The sequence below is a fragment of the Giraffa tippelskirchi genome, chromosome 13 (genome assembly GCF_054371585.1).
Source record: "Giraffa tippelskirchi isolate mGirTip1 chromosome 13, T2T-mGirTip1v1.2.pri, whole genome shotgun sequence".
Lineage (NCBI taxonomy): Eukaryota > Metazoa > Chordata > Mammalia > Artiodactyla > Giraffidae > Giraffa > Giraffa tippelskirchi.
The window spans coordinates 27,835,768-27,858,972 of record NC_137287.1 but is presented as its reverse complement, the minus strand read 5'-3'; the positions used below and the strand labels follow the sequence as shown (position 1 = coordinate 27,858,972).

General features: G+C 40.3%; 1 pseudogene; it reads right to left on the bottom strand.

Annotated features, from left to right (window-relative positions):
- Positions 1-1,048: 1,048 nt before the first annotated feature.
- LOC145531328 (vacuolar-sorting protein SNF8-like) lies at positions 1,049-2,086 on the bottom strand (annotated as a pseudogene).
- Positions 2,087-23,205: the final 21,119 nt, after the last annotated feature.

Genomic DNA, 23,205 nt, shown 5'->3' with positions numbered 1-23,205 from the left:
TCAGTGATGCCATCCAAACATCTCATCCTCTGATGCCTTCTTCTCCTTCTGCCCTCAGTTTTTCCCAGCATCAGGGACTTTTCCAATGAGTTGGCTGTTCACATCAGATAACAAAATACTGGATACAAACTACTATATGTAAAATAGATAAACAAGGTCCTACTGTGTAGCATAGGGAACCATATTCACTATCTTTTATCTTACTACAATATTAATTATCTTGTAGTGAGTTATATTGGAAAAAATCTCAAAACTATATATATATTGATTGTATATATTTATCTGAATCACTTTGCTATACCTCAGAAACTAATGCAACATTGTAGACCAGCTATACTTCAATTTTTAACAAAGAGAAAAAAAATTAACTTGGTATAATGATATGTCATAAGTAGCGAAACTGAGTAAATGAGATAAGAGCTTCTAAGATGAACTCTTTAGACATAATGTCTTAAATGTGTATATTTAAAAAAATTGGGGGTAGGGGGCACATCTCAGGGCTTGTGAGATCTTAGTTCTTAGATTGAACTCTCACCCCCTGCAGTGAAAGTACAGAAACTTAACCATGGGACCATCAGGGAAGTCCTCCTGTTCTTTTTTTTTTTTTCTGATGGGTTAGGGAGTCTTTTTCATTTTTTATATTAACTTATTTTTGGCTGTGCAGGGTCTCCATTGCTACCCAGGCTTTTCTCCGGTTACAGTGAGCAGGGGCTACTCTTTGTTGTGGGGTGTGGCCTTCTCTTTGTGGGGGCTCCACTTGTTGGGGAGCACACACTCAAGGCACGTGGGCTTCAATAGTTGTGGCTCCCAAGTTCTAGAGCATGGACTCATTTGTGAGTTGTGGTGCATGGGCTTTGTTGCTCTGAAGCATGTGGGATCTTCCCAGACCAGGGATCGAACCTGTGTCTCCTCCAGTGGAAGTACGGACTCTTAACCACTAGACCATCAGGGACGTCCTTTTTGAAAACGAAGATGTCCAGGTTTTATTCACCACCAACTCCTCTCTCTTCTCCCTGTCCACTGCTGTGCCCCCCTTCAGCATTCCCAGTTAGGGGTGGGCTTCTCTGGTCTCCTCAGCTGTACTCTCCTGGGAATCTAGAGGTCAGAGAGGAGATCTGGCACCCAGTGGTAGGTCTCCCCTGGAGCCCAGCAGATCCAGCCAAGCCAGCCCTTCCTTCAGCAGGTGTCCCAGCACTTGCTCGCCCCATCTCCCATTTAAGACTGGCTTTGATAGGGGCTTCCATGGTGGCTCAGCAGTAAAGAATTCTCCTGCCAATGCAGGAGACACGGGTTCGATTCCTAGTCTGGGAAGATCCCACATGCTGTGGAGCAACGAAGCCCCTGTGCACCACATCTGCTGAGCCTGGGAGCCGCAACAAGAGAACCCACTGCCGTGAAGCCCACACACCATACTGCAACTGGAGTGTGGCTCCCGCAGCAACAAAGACCAGCATAGCCAAAATCAAATAAATACTTAAAAAAAAAAAAGACTGATTTTGATATCACTGACAGTCACAGAGCCATTTTCCCTGCCACCTGCAGCACCACAGCATGATCCATGTTTAGCTCAGCGGAACAGACCAAAGGAGGTAAGTGCCACCCCCAGGGATGAAGCCAAAGCCAGTGCTGAGTGCCTTCAGTTTCTTGATGGCCCCAATCGGGTCATCTGGCTGACATCCTGGGTGAATTTGACCTTTCCTTTTAACACACGTTGATGTCAAGTAGTCCCTCCAGAGTTATCAGGTCTCCATTCCGTTGCTTCAGGGCCAGGCACACTTGGATAATTTAGACACCCAGCTTGTAATAGATGTCTCCCACGCCTAGCGTCTCAGACCAAAATCCTTTCCCAGAGAACAGAGAATCCACCCCAATAGTAGCATACATGTCCTGGAACTGCATCTGGGACTCAGAATTCTTCCGATCTCCTTCTTGGGCTTGCTGACATTCCTCCAGGTTGGACTTGAACATGTCCAACTGCTTGGACATCCATCTCAGCCAAGACAGTCCCTTGTCCCTTGTTCCCTAAACTTGGCCGTGCAAGCTTCTTCTTGGGGATGGCATCAGTTCCCACCCCGCAGCAGTGCATCCCTGCCCTAGCCCATAGCCACCCTGCTGCCAGAAAACTGGATCCACCTCTGCTCTGAAATTATTTCCTATTATATATTGAATGGTTAAACATCAAGGTCCTAGTGTGTAGTGCAGAGAACTATACTCAATATCCTGCCATAAACATAATGGAAATAAAAATATATATATTTTATATATAAAATATATATATAATATATATTACATATATTATATATATATATAATACACACACACAATGGAGTCAATTTGCTGTACAGCAGAAATTAATACAACATTGTAAGTCAAGTATGTTGTTGTTTTTAGTTGCTCAGTCGCATCTGACTTATGCAACCCCGTGGATTGTAGCCCACCAGGCTCCTCTGCCCATGAGATTTCCCAGGCAAGAATACTGGAGTGAGTTGCTATTTCCTTCCCCAGGGGATCTCTGACCCAGGGATTGAAATCAGGTCTCCTGCATTACAGGAGTCTCCTGTATTGCAGGTGGATTCTTTACTGACTGAATCAACTGTTGTTCAGTTGCTAAGTCATGTCACAGTCTTTGAGATCTCACAGACTGCAGCATGCCAAGCTTCATTGTCCTTTACTATCTCCTGGAGTTTGTTCAAATTCATGTCCATTGAGTCAATGATGCCATCCAACCATCTCATCCTCTTCTCCTCTGCCCTCAATCTTTCCTAGCATCAGGATCTTTTCCAATGAGTTGGCTCTTCAAATCAGGTGGCCAAAGTATTGGAGCTTCAGCTTCAGCATCAGTCCTTCCAATGAATAGTCAGGGTTAATTTCCTTTAAGATTGACTGGTTTGATCTCCTTGTAGTCCAGGGGATTCTCAAGAGTATTTTCCAGCACCAGAGTTTGAAAGCATAAACTATTTGGTGCTCAGCCTTCTTTATGGTCCAACTCTCACATCCATACATGACTACTGGAAAAACCATAGCTTTGATTATACAGACCTTTGTTGACAAATCTATGTCTCCACCTTTTAATACACCATCTGGGTTTGTCATAGCTTCTCTTCCAAGGAGCAAGCATCTTTTAATTTCATGGAATTTGGAGCCCCCAAAATAAAATCAGCCACTGTTTCCATTTTTCCCCCAACTGTTTGCCATGAAATGATGGGGCTGGATGCCATGTTCTTAGTTTTTTGAATGTTGAGTTTTTAGCAAGCTTTTTCACTCTCCTCTTTCACTCTCATCAAAAGGTAGTTTAAATCCTCTTTGTTTTCTGCCATTGGGGTGATATTACCTGCATATCTGAGGTTGTCAATATTTCTCTTGGTAATCTTGATTCCAGCTTGTGTTTAATCCAACCCAGCATTTCACATGATGTACTCTGCATATAAGTTAAATAAGCAGAGTGACAAAATACAGCCTTGACATACTCCTTTCCCAAATTTCAACCAGGCTGTTGTTTCAAGTTCCGTTCTAACTGTTGCTTCTTGACCTGCATACAGATTTCTCAGGAAGCAGGTAAGGTACTCTGGTATTCCCATCTCTTTAAGAATTTTCCAGAATTTTTTGTGATCCACACAGTCAAAGGCTTTAGTATAATCAATGAAGCAGAAGTAGATGTTTTCCTGGAATCCTCTTGCATTTTCTATAATCCAACGGATATGGGCAATTTGAATTCTGGTTCCTCTGCCTTTTCTAAGTCCAGCTTGAACATCTGGAATTTCTCTGTTCATGTGCTGCTGAAGCCTAGCTTAAAGGATTTTGAGCATTATCTTGCTCATATCTGAAATGAGTGTAATTGTACAGTAGTTTGAACATTCTTTGGCATTGCCCTTCTTTGAGTCTGGAATAAAATCTGACCTTTTCCAATCCTGTGGCTATTGCTGAGTTTTGCAAATTTGCTGGCATATTGAGTGCAGCACATTAACAGCATCATCTTTTAGGATTGGAAATAGCTCAGCTGGAATTCTATCACCTCCTGTAGCTTTGCTTGTAGTGATGCTTCCTAAGGCCCACTTGACTTCATGCTCCAGGATGTCTGGCTCTAGGTGAGTGACCACACCATCATGGTTATCTAGGTCATTAAGACCTTTTTTGTACAGTTTTTCTGTGTATTTCTGCCACCCCTTCTTAATTTCTTCTGCTTCTGTTAGGTCTTTGCTGTTTCTGTCTTTATTTTGCCCATCTTTGCATAAAATGTTCCCTTGATATCTCTAATTTTCTTGAGATCTCTAATCTTTCCCATTCTATTGTTTTCCTCTATTTCTTTGCATTGTTCACTTAAGAAGGTTTTATCTCTCCTTGCTATTCTTTAGAATTCAGTTGAGTATATCTTTCCTTTTATCCTTTGCTGTTAGCTTCTCTTCTTTACTCCACTATTTTTAAGGCCTCCTCAAACAACCATTTTGCCTTTTTCTTTGGGATGGTTTTGGTCACCGCCTCATGTATAAGGTCACAAATCTCCATACATATTTCTTCAGGCACTCTGTCTATCAGATCTATTTGTCACTTCCCTTGAATCTATTTGTCACTTCCACCGTATAATTGTAAGGGATTTCATTTAGGTCATATCTCAATAGCCTAGTGGTTTTCCCTATTTTCTTCAATTTAATTCTGAATTTGGCAATAGAAGAGCTCATGATCTAAACCACAGTCAGCTTCCGGTCTTGTTTTTGCTGACTTTATAGAGCTTCTCCATCTTTGGCTGCAAAGAATATAATCAATCTGATTTCGGTATTGACCATCTGGTGATGTCCATGTGTAGAGTCTTCTCTTGTGCTGTTGGAAAAGGGTGTTTGCTATAACGAGTGCGTTTTCTTGGCAAAACTCTGTTAGCCTTTGCCCTGCTTCCTTTTGTACCTAAGGCCAAACTTGCCTGTTACTCCAGGTATCTCTTGACTTCCTACTTTTGCATTCCAATCTCCTAAGAATGAAATGACATCTTTTTTTTTTTTCTGGTGTTAGTTCTAGAAGGTCTTGTAGGTCTTCATAGAACCGTTCAAATTCAGCTTTTTCAGCATTAGTGGTTGGGGCATAAACTTGGATTACTGTGATATTGAATGGTTTTTCTTGGGAAACAAACAGAGATCATTCTGTCATTTTTAAGACTGCACCAAAGTACTGTATTTTGGACTCTTTTGTTGACTATGAGAGCTACTCCATTTCTTCTAAGGGATTCTTGCCCACAGTAGTTTATATAATGGTCATCTGAATTTAATTTGCCCGTTCCCATCCATTTTAGTTCGCTGATTGCTAAAATGTTGATGTTCACTCTTGCCCTCTCCTATTTGACCATATCCGATTTACCTTGATTCATGGACCTGATATTCTAAATTCCTGTGCAGCATTGTTGTTTAAGGCACCAGACTTTACTTTCACAACCAGACATATCCACAACTGGGTGTCATTTCCACTTTGGCTCCGTCTCTTCATTCTTTCTGGAATTATTTCTCCACTCTTCCCCAAGAGCATATTGGGCACCTTCTGACCTGGGGAGTTCATCTTTCAGTGTCATATATTTTTGCCTTTTCATACTGTTCATGGGGTTGTCAAAGCAGGAATACTGAAGTGGTTTGCCTTTGCCTCTTTCAGTGGACCACATTTTGTCAGAACTCTCCACCATGACCCGTCTGTCTTGGGTGGCCCTGCACAGTATGGCTCCTGCTTTCATTGAGTTACACAAGACTATGATCCATGAAATCATTTTGGTTAGTTTTCTGTGATTGTGGCTTTTGTTCTGGAGGCCATGAGATTGAAGTTCTTGCTTCTTCTGTCTGCCCTCTGATGGATGAAGATGAGATGCTTGTGCCAGCTTCCTGATGGGAGGGACTGGCTATTGGGAAAACTGGGTCTTGCTGTGGTGGGCAGGGCCATCCTCAGCAAATCTTGAATCCAATTTTCTGCTGATAGGTGGGACTGTACTCCCTCCCTATTAGTTGTTTGGTCTGAGGCAACCCAGTCCTGGAATCTGCACTCTCTATGGTAAGGCTATAGCCTCTATGATAGGGCTAATGGCAACCTCCTCCAAGAGGACTTATGCCAACAAGCCACACCTCCCAAGACTGCTGCTGCTAATGCCCCGATCCCTCGGCAGGCCACTGTTGAGCCACACCTCCATAGGAAACCCCCAAACACTCATAGGCAGGTCTGGTTCAGTCTCTTGTGGGGTCACTGCTCCTTTCCCCTGGGTCCTGGTGTGCACAAGGTTTAGTTTGTGCACTCCAAGTGCCTCTGTTTTCCCCAGTCCTCTGGAATTTCTGAATTCAAACCCTGCTGACTCAATTATAAATCAATAATTTTTTTTAAGTATATGAAAAAGATTGTAGGTATATGTATAACTGAATCTCATTGTTATACAGAAGAAATTAACACAACATAGTAAATCAATTTTATTTCAATAACATAAATTTTAAAATAAGCATTTCAAATATTTAGGAGAAAGGCAAACTTTTTTTCTAATATTAAGTTCTCTAAAAAGTGACTCAGGCTTCTCAGGTGGCTCAGTGGTAAAGAATCCACCTGCCAAACAGAAGACGTGGGTTCAACCCTGGGTCAGGAAGATCCCCTGGAGAAGGAAATGGCAACTCACTCCAGTATGCTTGCCTGGGAAATCCCATGAACAGAGGAGCCTGACAGGCTACAATCCATGGGGTCCTAAAGAGTTGGACATTACTGACTGACTAAACAGCAACAAACAGTGACTCACAAGGACCTTTGTTTTAAAAGTAATACAGAAAATGTTAAAGTCTCATTAAAATAAACTGATTTCCAACCTCCTCCCCCCGCAAAGAAATAGTTTCTCCAGATTTTTGTAAGTGAAAACTTTAGTCTTAAGTCTATCTCTCTAAGCGTTAGTTGCTCTGTCATTTCTGACTCTTTGCAACCCCATAGATAGCCCACCAGGCTCCTCTGTCCATGGAATTCTCCAGGCAAGAATACTGGAGTAGGTAGACATTCCCTTCTCCCAGGGACCGTTGCACTCAGGGATTGAACCCAAGTCTCCTGCACTGCAGAAGGATTCTTTACCATCTGAGCCACTTTAGAGTTTTGCTAAATAAAGGTAATGATGGAAAAGTCATTGACTATCCAGATCATTTCAAATAAGATATAAAATACTGAAGCGTTCATTGCTGAATAAGCATAAGTTTACCTACTTTGTCTTCTTATGAAGAAAAAAATTAAAGATGTTGGGTTTATTAGACACATATCTTATACCATATTAAGAAAAAAAATTATGCTATGAGAAAATGTATGTTTCAGGAGGTTATAGAATATGTTCATAAGTTTTCCAATCAGGACATGCTGGTATGACAAACAGTTCACAATTGCTTACACCTTTTTTTTTAAATTGAAGTGTACTGATTTACTTAAAAAAATTTTTTAATGCTTACTTCTTAGTTTTCACTAGAAAGTAAAAATTTTATGAGTTGAGAATTCTAATTAATATATGTAATGAAACTAAAAATTACTAAAGAAGACATCTTTGAATGCAAGGACAGAGAAAGCATAAGGAACAGAAGTGCATTTTGTTAAGGAAAAGAAAGTAATTTGGCCCTAAAGCTGGTTAGTTCTAAATGGAAAGAAAATAAGGGACAAATTAATGTGACTATAGAAAGTTATATTATACAAGAGGTTAAAAAGAATCTTTAGAAAGGAATTCTATGTGTGGTCAGGACCGTCCAAGATTAGAATGAATTTAATCAAGTAGACAAATTTTAATATTAAAGGCAGGATGGTGAAAAACCTGAACTTCTTTTCTCTGTTAGGAGAACCAAGTTGTTGTTGTTTTTTTTAATATCAAGTTACTTTTGATAAGGGATTGTAAGCTTTTAAAAAACATCTTTTAAATACTTTAACTTTGTTAAAAGTTTAAACTGGTTTAACAAAGTTTAACTTTGTTAAAAGTTTGTTAAACTTTAAACTTTGTTTAAAGTTAAACTTTGTTTAACTTTATTTTAACTTTGTTTTTATCTTAACTGTGCTTTGAAATCTTTTATTGTCACTTTTGTTAAGTGAATAACTATTGTCTCCCTTCCTTCATGGATCAGACAGTAAAACAATCTGCCTACAATGCGAGAGACCTGGGTTTGATCCCTGGGTTGGGAAGATCCCCTGGAGGAGGGCCTAGGAACCCACTCCAGTATGCTTACCACAAAGAGTCGGCAAAGGGACTGAGAACCCCCAGGGAATTTGACTATGAAGGCCGGTGGTTCTCGATTAAAAAACTTCCACAGGGTTGGGGAAACAGACTCTTGGAGGGTACAAACAAAACGCTGTGCACACCAAGACATAGGAGAAGGAAGCAGTGACCCCACGAGAGACTGAGCCAGACTTGCCTGTGAGTGTCTGGGAGTCTCCGGTGGAAGTGTGGGTCGACTGTGGCCTGCCATGGGGTCAGAGGACTGACTACAACAGTCCTGCGAGCTGTGGCATGCTGGCATAAATCCTTTTGAAGGAGGTCACCATTACTCCTATCATAGTTTGGCCTCAGGAGAAACTACAGGGAGGAAACACAGCCCACCTCCCCACCCCCATCAGCAGAAAATTGGATTAAAGATTTACTGAGCACCATCTTGCTCACTATAGCAAGACGCAGTTTTCCCCACAGCCAATCCCTCCCATCAGGAAGCTTGTCCAAGCCTCTTTTCCTCATCCATTAGAGGGCAGACAGAATGAAAACCACAGTCACAGGAAACTAACCAAACTGATCATGCAGATCACAGCCTGGTCTAACTCAATGAAACTATGAGCCATGCCATGTAGGGCTACCCAAGATGGATGGGTCATGGTGGAGAGTTCTGACAAAATGTGGTCCACTGGAGAAGGGAATGGCAAACCAGCATTCTTACCTTGAGAACCCCATGAACAATATGAGCAGGCAAAAAGATGTAAAACTGAAAGATGAACTTCCCAGGTCAGTAGGTGCCCAATATGCTACTGGAGAAGAGTGGAGAAATAGCTCCAGAAAGAATGAAGAGGCTGAGTCAAAGCAGAAAAAACACCCAGTCGTGGATGTGTCTGGTTGTGAAAGTAAAGTCCGATGCTGTAAAGAATATTGCATAGGAACCTAGAATATTAGGTCCATGAATCAAGGTAAATTGGATGTGGTCAAACAGGAGATGGCAAGAGTGAACATCAACATGTTAGGGATCAGTGAACTAAAATGGATGAGAATGGGCGAATTTTATTCAGACAACCATCATATCTACTACTGTGGGCAAGAAACCCTTAGAAGAAATGGAGTAGCCCTGATAGTCAAAAAAAGAGAACAAAATGCAGTACTTGGGGGCAATCTCAAAAACGACAGAATGATTTCTGTTTGTTTCCAAGGCAAACCATATTCAACATGACAGTAATCCAAGTCTATGCCCCAACCACTAATGCTGAAGTAGCTGAAGTTCAATGGTTCTATGAAGACCTACAGAACATTCTAGAAATAACAGCAAAAAAAGACCTTTTCATCATAGGGGAATGGAATGCAAAAGTAGAAAGTTAGGAGAAAAATTTGGCCTTGGAGTACGAAATGAAGCAGGGCAAAGGCTAACAGAGTTTTGTCAAGAGAATGCACTGGTCGTAGCAAACACCCTCTTCCAACAACACAAGAGACAACTCTACACATGGACATCACAAGATGGTCAATACCGAAATCATATTGATTATATTTGCAGCCAAAGATGGAGAAGCTCTATATAGTCAACAAAAACATGACATGGAGCTGACTGTGGCTCAGATCATGAACTCCTTATGAGGAACTCCAAATTCAGACTAAAATTGAAGAAAATAGGGGAAACCACTATGCCACTGCAAGTGAAAAGTGAAGTCGCTCAGTCGTGTCTGACTCTTTGCAACCCCATGGACTGTAGCCTACCAGGCTCCTCCATCCATGGAGTTTTCCAGGCAAGAGTACCAGAGTGGGTTGCCATTTCCTTCTCCGGGGGATCTTCCCGACCCAGGGATTGAATCTGGGTCTTCTGCATTGCAGGCAGACGCTTTACTGAAGTATGACCTAAATTAAATCCCTTACAATTTACAGTCTAGGTGACGAATAGATTCAGGGGATTAGACCTGATAGACAGAGAGTCTGAAGAACTATGGATGGAGGTTCATAACGTTGTAGAGCAGGCAGTAATCAAAACCATCCCAAAGGAAAAGAAATGTAAAAAGGCAAAATGATTGTCTGAGGAGGTCTTACAAATAGCTGAGAAAAGAAGAGAAGCAAAAGGCAAAGAAGAAAAGGAAAGAACTCTGAATGCAGAGTTCCAAAGAATAACAAGGAGAGATAAGAAAACCTTCCTAAGTGAACAATGCAAAGAAATAGAGGAAAACAATAGAATGGGAAAGACTAGAGATCTCTTCAAGAAAATTAGAGACACCAAGGGAATATTTCATGCAAAGATGGGCACAATAAAGGACAGAGATGATATGGACCTAACAGAAGCAGAAGATATTAAAAAGAGGTGGCAAGGATACACAGAAGAACTATACAAAAAAACGATCTTCATGACCCAGATAACCATGATGGTATGATCACTCACCTAGAGCTAGACATCTTGGAGTGTGAAGTCAAGTGGACCCTAAGAAGCATCACTATGAAGAAAGCTAAGGACATGATGAAATTCCAACTGAGCTATTTCAAATCCTAAAAAGTGATGCTGTTAAGGTGCTGCACTCAGTATACCAGCAAATTTGGAAAATTCAGCAGTGGTCACAGGACTGGAAAAGTTCAGTTTTCATTCCAATCCCAAAGAAAGGCAATGCCAAAGAATGTTCAAACAATTGCACTCATTTCACATACTAGCAAAGTAATGCTCAAAATACTCCAAGCTAGGCTTCAACAATACATGAACCAAGAACTCCCAGATGTTCAAGCTGGATTTAGAAAAGGCAGAGGAACCAGAGAGCAAATTATGAAGATCTGTTTGATCCTAGAAAAATCAAGAGAAGTCCAGAAAAACATTTATTTCTGCTTCATTGACTAATCTAAAGCCTTTGACTGTGTGGATCACAAAAAAACTGTGGAAAATTCTTCAAGAGATGGGAATACCAGACCACCTTACCTGCCTCCTGAGAAATCTGTATGCAGGTCAAGAAGCAACAGTTAGAACTGGATATGGAACAATGGACTGTTTCCAAATTGGGAAAGGAGTATGTCAAGGCTGGATATTGTCACCCTGCTTGTTTAATGTATATACAGAGTACATCATGAGAAATGCTGGCCTAGATGAAGCACAAGCTGGAATCAAGATTACTGGTAGAAATATCAACTACCTCAGATATGCAGATGACACCACCCTCATGGTAGAAAACAAAGAGAAACTAAAGAACCTCTTGATGATGGTGAAAGAGGAGAGTGAAAAAGCTGGCTTAAAATTCAGCATTCATAAACTTAAGATCATGGCATCCAGTCCCATCACTTCATGGCAAATAGCTAGGGAAACAATGGAAACAGTAACAAACTTTATTTTCTTGGGCTCCAAAATCACTGCAGATGGTGACTGCAGCCATGAAATTAAAAGATGCTTGCTCCTTGGGAGAAAAGCTATGATAAACCTAGACTGTATATTAAAAAGCAGAGACATTACTTTGCCAACAAAGTTCTGTAGAGTCAAAGTTGTGGTTTTTCCAGTAGTCATGTATGGATGTGAGAGTTGGACCATAAAGAAGGCTGAGCACTGAAGAATTGATGCCTTTGAACAGTGGTGTCGGAGAAGACTCTTGAGAATCTCATGGACTGCAAGGAGATCCAACCAGTCAGTCCTAAAGGAAATCAACCCTGAATATTCATTGGAAGGACTGATGCTGAAGCTGAAGCTCCAATACTTTGGCCACCTAATGCGAGGAGCCTACTCATTAGAAAAGATCCTGACGCTGGGAAAGATTGAAGGCAGGAGGAGAAGGAGATGACAGAGGATGAGATGGTTGGATGGCATCACCAGCTCAATGGACATGAGTTCGAACATTCGAACAAACTCCGGGAGACAGTGAAGGACAGGGAGGCTTGGTGTGCTGCAGTACATGGTGTCGCAAAGAGTCAAACATGACTGAGCAACTGAACAACAACAAAACTATTGTCTCACAGTGACCTATGATCCTTTTTGACCAAATGTTTTGAAACTTTTAATATTTTTGACAAATTTCCCAAGAGTCAAAATCTTTTTGTTTTTTAATTTATTTTTAATTGGAGAATAACTGCTTGACAATGCTGTGTTGGTTTCTGCCACACAACAATGTGGATCAGCTATAAGTATACATATAACCCCTCCCTCTTAAAACTCCCTCCCCCATCCCACTCCTTTAGGTTGTCACAGAGCAACAGGCTGAGCCCCCTGTGTTATGCAGCAACTTCCCACTAGCTGTCTATTTCACAGGCTTACTCGGTAGCTCAAATGGTAAAGAATCTGCCTAATGTCTATGTGTCAATGCTCCTCTCTCAATTCGTTCCACCCTCTCCTTCCCACACCAACAATCAAACTTAACTGAAGTTCTTTTGACCTCTAGCTAGTTTTGAGATGCTTCAGAGTGTCCCTAAGGCATCTCAGAGACAAAGATTAAGCTAATTAGGATGATTAAGTATGTTAAATTACATGCGAAACATTGTTAAGTGGTCGGAGATAAACCTTAGGTTATACTATGTGGGTAAATGTGATTCATATAGATGGTCTAGAAATTATATAAAACTTCTAAGATTTGAATATGTCTTGGTAGAATTTTTGCAGTCGTAGTTCTTGTTATTATCTTAAAGTGTTGTATGTCACCACAGTAACCAAGTTTATTTGCCAACTGCATTGTAATCAGGTGTATGCTGCTGCTGCTGCTGCTAAGTCGCTTCAGTCGTGTCCAACTCTGTGTGACCCCATAGATAGCAGCCCACCAGGCTCCCACGTTCCTGGGATTCTCCAGGCAAGAACACTGGAGTGGGTTGCCATTTCCTTCTCCAATGCATGAAAGTGAGAAGTGAAAGTGAAGTCGCTCAGTCGTGTCTGACTCTTCGCGACCCCATGGACTGTAGCCTACCAGGCTCCTCTGTCCATGGGATTTTCCAGGCAAGAGTACTGCAGTAGGGTGCCATCGCCTTCTCCGAATCAGGTGTATAACCATGGCTTTTAAAGTCCTATTATTTATAGATAGTTATTGCTGTACTCTGATGCTTTTGCAGAAAAGTAGTTCATCTCCAAGAAGATTCATAGAAAGGAGTTTTTTATACATATAAAGTTTACTGAAAACTTTCAGGTCATACTGCTGAACTGGGAAAGAAATTAAAGAATTCTAATGGAAACCCTAAGGGACTAAATCGTTAACAGAAGATCATAACAAGGATTAGTCATGTAGGGCTGAGGGCACTGATGAATGTGGTTATAGTTTTTATGGTTTTTGTCTGCAATATTACTAATTTAATGTGTGTTTTCTATTAAGAAAGCTTTCTCATGTTAATTATGGCTCATAGTAACATGGTAATCTATACCTTTGTAAGAACAATTGAAACATTTCTCTTTTTTCTCTACCAGATCCTTCCAGAACTTTGAAACTGTTACTGAGTATTCTTATTTTATGGAAATATAGTTATTTTTGTATGTTCAATAAGAATGTGTTCTCCTTATAACAGTACGGAATTGTGAACATTGGTCATATTACCATGGCTTTGACTGGAATGGCATATTTGAGAATATGCATAGAATCAAAGGACTTGGTCAGTACAGTAGAGAATCTGTCTGCAATGCAGGAGACCCTGGTTTGATCCCTGGGTAGGGAAGATCCCCTGGAGAAGGTAATGGCAACCCACTCGTTTTCTTGCCTAAAGAATCCCATGGACAGAGGAGCCTGGCCAGTCACAGTCCATGGGGCTGCAAAGAGTCAGACACGACTGAACAACTAAACAGTACTACTATAGAGTTCAGTATAACCAGACAGGACTTCCCTGTTGATCCAGTGGCTAAGTCTCCACGCTCCCAATGTAGGGGGCCTAGATTCAATTCCTGATCAGGGAACTAGATCCCACATACTTCAACTAAGAGTTCGCTTGCAGCAACTAAAGATCTCACATGCCACAACGAAGACTGAAGATCCTGCGTGCTGCAAATAAGACCCAGCACAGCCAAATAAATAAGCAAATATTATTAACAGATATGACCAGGCAGTTTTAAGGAGCTAATGTGGATTTTATGGAACCATAAAGTTCTTGGAAAAACAACCCAGTACCCTGCTTAAAGGATTCCAGGCAGTCTTACCAGGTAAATACAGAAGGCCACCTCCTGGTAGATGCAGGAATCTCAGGATACTTTCTTTGGGATTTGGGAAAGAGAGGAAGTCACTCAAATCTATAGATATCACAGGTGGAATCTGATGGTAAGACCTTGGCATGGCTTTCCTAGCCTTGAGAGGCCTTTTTTAAAAAATTGAAGTATAGTTGATTTACAGTGTTCTGTTAGTTTCAGGCATAGAGCAAAGTGATTCAGTTATACATATATTTTTTTTTAGATTCTTTTCTCTTATAGGTCATTAAAAAATATTGAGTAAAATTCCCTATGCTATACAGTAGGTTTTTGGTGGTTATCTATTTTATATATAGTAGTGTGTTCACGTTAATTCCAATCTCCTAATTTGTCTCTCCCCCTACTCATTCCACTTTCATAACCATAAGTTTGTTCATTTATGTCTGTGGGTTTATTTCTGTTTTGTATAGAAGTTCATTTGTATATTTTTTTAGGTATATATATAAGCAATATCATATGATGTTTCTGTTTGGTTTATTTCACTTAACATGATAATCTCTAGGTCGATCCATGTTGCTACAAATGGCTTTATTTCATTCTTTTTGTGGCTGACTAATATTCCATTGGATAAATATACCAAAGTTCAATCTGAAATTCCTTATAAAAAGATCCAGCATAACCCTTCAGAACTAGATGAACTAATGAGTGAAGAAGCATATGAGAAATACATAAAATCTATTGAGGAGTGAAAATGGAACCGCTAAATAAACTACTTTCAAACAACTTAATCTAGCATAGTTGTCTTAAATTAGTGGTGGATAGATATTTAAAGAGCAACTTTAGCAAAAGAAACTACTTGTAACAATATTTCCTGAAGAAAATACCCGTTAACTTCCTAACAACTTCAGGTAAACACTGTGCATCTTTTCCACAGCATCCTGTGATTTTTTAGGCTAGGCTCCAGTTATAATATTCAGAATTCCTGAAATTATCTCTGGTAAAACTAACTACACAAATTATGCAATTCAAGGATAACATGATTATCTTAAACCTTATATGACATTGTAACTTGCTTACAGCTATCCTTGGATTTGGGTCAAAAGATTTGGGCACTAGAAATAACTGCCAGTGGAGAAAAGTTTGTTAGTTGTATAGTGTCCAACGAAGAATATTACTATCTTAATTTTGCAGTATACTGTGTTTGCTGGTACTATTTTTATACAGTGAAGCAACAGCCTTGCAGGAGAATAAACAATTTAATAATAAAATATTCAACTTCTTAATCATGAAAAAAAAAAAAAAGATCCAGCAGAGCTCACTTGAAAGAGCCTATGTGATAAATTCATGCATATGTAAGTAATCGGGCCAAGTTAATTGAAAGCAGATTTAGGCTGCAAACAAATTAGTCTTTTGGTTTTTTTTTGATACACCATACCATATGTGGGATCTTAGTTCCCCAACCAGGGATTGAACCTGAGCCTTCGCAGTGAAAGCCACCGGGAAATTCCCAAAAATAGTCTTAATTTAGCTACATTTGTAGAAATGAGGGTAATTTTAGACAGAAAAAGATTATGTTTCAGAGGAATTAAATTCTAATTTTGTTAATTGACTCAACTTCCCAGATAGCTCCTTGCTGTTATGTTACATTATTGTATAGTTAAACGGAATCATTAAAAGGACTCTCCAGGTTTGTTTCTGAAGCTTATCACAGCAATTTTTCTTTGGATGAAGATCAGTTGCCTCATGACCTTGAACCAGGAGATTGTGCATACCGGAAAGGCATCAGTTAAAGGGCTGTCTCCAACTTAGATAAAAGGACTCTCTGAAGGTTCTCCTAACCAGCTCATGCACAGTGAAACTGAAGGGAATTGACTCTTGAATGCATATTTCCCAATTAATAAGGGCCTCTGCACTGAACGGCCTATAGAAAGACCTGCTGACCCCAAATGACACCCATACCAGGATGAGAAGTGATGGGCAACTGACCCAAGAATCCAGACCAGGCAAAACCCATCCTATAATTCAACTGAACTGTTTACCAAATGTTTGTCTCTCTATCAATATTTAAAGTTATTAGGTTACTTCTAACCAAACTGCTGCCCTCAGCATTCAAGACAGAAAGAAAATTCTCTGGTGAAGTTTTCACCGAGTATAACTACTCATGGCATGCATCACTGCTTGTTTTAAGTCTACTGCTAAAAGAACACGCACAATGTTTGTGTGACAATTTGGTTTAATTGATAAAATGTACAGTCTATAAATGGAGGAGGAAATGACAACCTACTCCAATATTCTTGCCTGAAAGATCCTATGGACAGAGGAGCCTGGTGGGGTGCAGGTTTTGGGGTAGCAAAGAGTCAGACACAACTGAGCAAGCTCACACGGACACATAGACTATAAAATGTTTCCAGATCAGCATCCCTCTGAGTTTGTTCACTATGCCTGATTATTTTTTACCTCAAGGTAGATATCTAGGCAAATATATATATAGCATCATGTCCCTCACTAGCAGGGGGGACATGATGGCAGCAACCACCCTGGCATCAAGGGACAAAAATTTTGACCGATCAAAATGTTTGCAAACAAAAATTTGAATAAGATTTGTAAGTTAGGTCATTATATCAATTTTAATTTCCTGCTTTCAGTAACAACACTATGGTTAAGTAAGATGTTAACAGAGGATGCTGGGTGAAATAGGGTGTACAAGAAATTCTTCATACTCTTTGGCGATTTTGAAACTAATTCTTCCTAAAATCATCTTCCCTTTATTGAGTTTATGATTAATCTCTCAATCCAAAACATTATTCCCTTTCTTCTCCCCTCTGACCTCAATCCTGTGCTAACTGAATACTAATCAAATAGAGTCAGGTAACTAAAATTGCTGTTGTCAAAAACAACATTAATGTACTAAAATTGCCCTCATAGATATCATTAGCAACATTGTTTCTCCAGGGTAAGATGAGCTCACAGACCCAAGAACCACAAAACACTTGGTCAGAGACTCAAAAGCTAGAAACAGCTTGACTCTTGAAACTATGATTAAGAATATCACAAAATGATGATTAATCTCAACTTCTATTGTTCTTCACCTTTTACAACCCCCAACTCAAAGATTAATTGGAGTGAATCTGATGTTTGTCTCCTACTCCCTCGCTTGCCATGCTGTGAAGCGTGTAGTCATTCAGTTGAGTCCATTTCTTTGCAACCCCATGGACTGCAGCATGCCAGGCTCCTCTGTCCGTGGGGATTCTCCAGGCAAGAATACTGGAGTGGGTTGCCATGCCCTCCTCCAGGGGATCTTCCTAATTCTGGGATCGAACCCAGGTCTCCAGCATTGCAGGTGGATTCTTTACTGTCTGAGTCACCAGGGAAGCCCACTCCGTTGCTTGATATCCTGCAATTAATGCTATAGTTTCCTTCACAGGGACCTAGTGTTTGTAACTGGCTTTGCTGTGTGACTGGAAAGTAGACACGAGTTCGGTTCAGTAACAAAGATAAACCAAAAGCTAATAAAAATAGTTGCCTGGGTTACCTGCAGGAGACTATGAGAATGTATTGAGGAAAGAGTAGATGATACACTTCTCTTAATGTATTTTTTTTTACAAGTTTTGATTGTAGATTGAAGTACAATTTTACATAATTTAGAAATAAAATTAAATCAAAAGGACAATATCCCTAAAAATTAAAAAAAAAAAAAAAAGCTGAAACGAATGACTGTCTGTATAAGTAGTTGGTAAATAACCACAAAGAGAGGAAGAGACTTTAAAACACGATATTTTGGTTTTACATCCTAAAGACAAACACCTACACCAAGAAATTCTAAATTGTTCAAAGGGCTTTTGGTAACGATAATGGTTCAGTTCAGTTCAGTTCAGTCGCTCAGGTTGTGTCTGACTCCCCACCACCCCATGGACTGCAGCACACCAGGCCTCCCTGTCCGTCACCAGCTCCCAAAGTTTCCCCAAACTCATGTCCATCACGTCGGTGATGCCATCCAACCATCTCATCATCTGTTGTCCCCTTCTTCTCCTGCCCTCAATCTTTCCCAGCATCAGGGTCTTTTCAAATGAGTCAGCTCTTCGCATCAGGTGGCCGAAGTATTGGAGTTTCAGCTTCAACATCAGTCCTTCCAGTGAAAACCCAGGACTGATCTCCTTTAGGATGGATTGGTTGGATCTCCTTGCAGTCCAAGGGACTCTCAAGAGTCTTCTCCAACACCACAGTTCAAAAGCATCAATTCATCAATTCTTCTTCAAAAACCATAGCTTTGACTAGATGGATCTTTGTTGGTAAAGTAATGTCTCTGCTTTTTAATATGCTGATAATGGTATAAAGTATTAAAATAAAATGAATACAGCAAACTAGGAATAGAGGAAATTTCCTCATCTTGATACAGAGCATCTACAAAAAGTCTATAACAGAAAGATGAGAAACTAGAACCCCCTTGCTAAGATCAAGAGCAAGGCAAAGATGTCACCTCTCACTACTTTTTTTAAAACATCATACAGGACGTCTTAGCTAATTGCTTTGATTAAATGTTTGCATTCCCTCCCAACCCCTCAAATTCATATGTTGAAATCTAACCCACAATGTCAAGGCTATGGTTTTTTCAGTAGTCATGTATGGATGTGAGAGCTGGACTATAAAGAAAGCTGAGCACCGAAGAATTCATGCTTTTGAACTGTGGTGTTGGAGAAGACTCTTGAGAGTCCCTTGGACTGCAAGGAGATCCAACCAGTCCATCCTAAAGGAAATCAGTCCTGAATATTCATTGGAAGGACTGATGTTGAAGCTGAAACTCCAATACTTTGGCCAGCTGATGCAAAGAGCTGACATTTGAAAAGACCCTGATTCTGGGAAAGATAGAGGGCAGGAGGAGAAGGGGACGACAGAGGATGAGATGGTTGGATGGCATCACTGACTCAAAGGACACGAGTTTGGGTAAACTCTGGGAGTTGGTGATGGACAGGGAGGCCTGGCGTGCTGCAATTCATGGGGTTGCAAAGATTCAGACACAACTGAGCGACTGAACTGAACTGAACTGAACCAGCAATGTGATAGTATTTGAAGGTGGAGACTTTGGGAGTGAGTCCGTCATAAAGGTAGAGCCCACATCGATGGGATTAGTACGTTTATAAAAGAGACCCTGGAGAACTCCCTCATCCACTTCCTCCATTTAAGGACATGATAAAAAGACAGCTGTCTTTGAATCAGGAAGTGGGCCTCACCAGTTACCAAACCTGCTGTCACCTCGGTCTTAAACTTCCCAGCCTCCAGGACTGTGAGAAATATATTTCTGTTGTATATAAGCCACTCAGTCTATGTTAATTTGTTATAGCAACCTAAATGGAGTAAGACACTAGTAAATAAAATGAGAAAAGGAAATAAAAGGTATACAGATTGGGAAGGAAGAAATAAAACTGTCTTTGTATACAGATGACATGATTGTCTATGTAGAAGATCTTTAAACAAGTAAGCAATTATAGCAAGATTGTAGGATCCAAGATTAACATACAAAAGTTAAACATTTTCCTGTATACCAGTGATAAACAAGTAGACTTTGAAATTAAAAACAATACCATTTACATTAGTACTCCAGAAATTACTTAGTATAAATTTTGCAGAATATGTACAGGATCTATATGATGAAAATTACAAACCTGATGAACAAAATCCAAGAAGAACTATATAAATGGAGAGATATTCCATGTTCATGCATAGGAAGACTCACTATTGCCACATCGTTATTCTTCCCAATTTTATCCGTAAATTTCATGAAGTCTCAGTCAAAACCCCAGCAAGTTGTTTTGTGGATATCAATGAAGTGGTTCTAAAGTTTCTGTGGAGAGGCAAAAGACCCAAAATAGCTGACATGATTTTGAAGGAGAAGAACAAAGTCAGAGAACTGATCCTACCCAACTTCAGGACTTTTGAGTGAAAGTTGCTCAGTCATGTCCGACTCTTTGTGACCCCATGGACCCATGGAATTCTCCAGGCCAGAATACTGAAATGGGTAGCCTTTCCCTTCTCCAGGGGATCTTCCAAACTCAGGGATCGAGCCCAGATCTCCCGCATTGCAGGCAGATTCAAGACTTTTAAAGCTATAGTGATGGCAAAGAATACACAAATATGTCAATAGAACAAAATAGAAACCCCAGAAATAGACCCAATTAAAAAAATTATATTCAACTGATCTTTGACAGAGGAGTGAAGTCAATACAATGGAACAGTCTTTTCAACAAGTGATGTTGGAACAGCTGGACATACATGTGCAAAAAAAAAATCAGACACAGATTTTACACTGATCACAAAAATTAACTGAAATGAATCAGAGACCTAAAGGTAAAATTTAACACTATGAAACCCTAGTAGGCAACATAGAAATTCTAGATGACCTTGGGTATGGTGATGAATTTTTAGATGTAACATGATTCAAGAATTAAATAAACAATAAACTGGACTTAATTAAAACTGAAAACTTCTGCTGTGTGACAGTCTCAGGAGAATGAGAAAATAAGATAGAGTGGGAGAAAGTATTTGCAAAGACACATCTAATAAAGGACTACTATCCAAAATTTTGGCTCTCCAGGTGACACGGTGGTAAAGAATCTGCCTGCCAATGCAGGAGACATGGGTTCAGTCTCTGGGTGGAGAAGATCCCCTGAAGTAGGAAGTGGCAACCCACTTGCCTGGAAAATTCCGAGGATAGAGGAGCCTGGTTTGCTATAGTCCCTGGGATATCAAAGAGTTGAACACAACTGAGCGACTGAGCACACACCTATCCAAAATTTACAAAGAACTCTTATAACTCAACAATGAGAAAACAAGCAACCCAATTAAAAAACGACCCCAGCCCTCTTACACTGTTGGTGGGAATGCAAACTAGTACAGCTACTATGGAGAACAGTGTGGAGATTCCTCAAAAAATTGGAAATAGAACTGCCATATGACCCAGCAATCCCACTGCTGGGCATACACACTGAGGAAACCAGACTTGAGAGAGACACATGTACCCCAAAGTTCATCGCAGCACTGTTTATAATAGCCAGGACATGGAAGCAGCCTAGATGCCCATCAGCAGATGAATGGATAAGGAAGCTGTGGTACATATACACAATGGACTATTACTCAGCCATTAAAAAGAATACATTCGAATCAGTTCTAATGAGGTGGATGAAACTGGAGCCTATTATACAGAGTGATGTAAGTCAGAAAGAAAAACACCAATACAGTATCTAAGTCTAAGTTGCTTCAGTCGTATCCGACTCTGTGCGACCCCATAGAGGGCAGCCCACCAGGCTCCACCGTCCCTGGGATTCTCCAGGCAAGAATACTGGAGTGGGTTGCCATTTCCTTCTCCAATGCACGAAAGGGAAAAGTGAAAGTGAAGTCGCTCAGTCGTGTCCGACGCTTAGCAACCCCGTGGACCGTAGCCTACCAGGCTCCTCCGTCCATGGGATTTTCCAGGCAAGAGTACTGGAGTGGGGTGCCATTGCCTTCTCCCAATACAGTATACTAATGCATATATGTGGTATTTAGTCAATCGGTAAAGATACACCTGTATGCGAGACATCAAAAGAGACAGATAAGTAGAACAGTATTATGGACTCTATGGGAGAGGGCAAGGGTGGGATGATATGGGAGAATGGCATGGAAGCATGTAAATTATCATATGTGAAATGAATTGCCAGTCCAGGTTCAACACATGATACAGGGTGCTCGGGGCTGGTGCACCGGGATGACCCGGAGGGATGGGATGGGGAGGGAGGTGGAAGGGGGGTTCTGGAAGGGGAAAACATGTACACCCATGGTGGATTCATGTCAATGTATGGCAAAACAAATACAATATTGTAAAGTTAAAAAATAGAAAATAAACTAATTAAAAAAAATTTTTTTTTAAAGTGAAAAAAAAAAAGTGACCCCAGAAGCATAACAAACACCTCACCAGAAAAGATAAACAGATGGTGAAAAAGCATGTGAAAAGATGCACTACATTATATGTCATCAGAAAAATGCAAATAAATTCAACAATACAATACCATTACACACCTATTAGAATGGCCCCAAATCTAGAATACTGACAACACCAAATGCTGGTAAGGATATTCTGCAATAGGAATTCTCATACATTGCTAGAAGGAATGCAAAATGGTACTGTCTCTTTGGAAGACAGTTCAGCAATTTCTTACAAACCTAAACATGCTCTTACTGTAAGATTCAGCAATTAAACTCCTTGGTATTTACATAAAGAAGCTGAAAGCTTCCGTGCACACAAGAATTTGCATGCAGTGTTTTTTTGGCAGCTTTAGCTGTAATTGCCAAAATTTGTTGTTTAGTTGCTAAGTCATGTCCTACTCTTTGTGGCCCCATGGACTGTAGCACACCAGGCTTCCCTGCCCTTCACTATCTCCTAGAGTTTGCTCAAACTCATGTTCACTGAGTCAGTAATGTTATCCAACCATCTCATCCTCCGTCTCCTTCTCTGCTTGCCCTCAGTCTCTCCTAGCATCAGGGTCTTTTCCAATGGGTCAGTTCTTTACATCAGGTGGCCAAAGTATCAGAGCTTCAGCTTCATCATCAGTCCTTCCAGTGAATATCCAGGGTTGATTTCCTTTAGGATTGACTGGTTTGATCTCCTTCCAGTCCAAGGGACCCTCAAGTGTCTTCTCCTGCACCACAATTCGAAAGCATCCGTTTTTGGGGCTCAGCCTTCTTTATGATCCAACTCTCACATCCTTACATGACTACTGGAAAATTCATAGCCTTGAATATATGGACCTTTGTCAGCAAAGTGATGTCTCTGCTTTTTAATACACTCTCTAGGTTTATCATAGCTTTTCTTCCAAGGAGCAAGTGTCTTAATTTCATAACTTCAGTCACTGTCTACAGTGATTTTGGAGCCTAAGAAATTAAAATCTGTCACTGTTTCCACTTTTTCCTCTTCTATTTGCCATGAAGT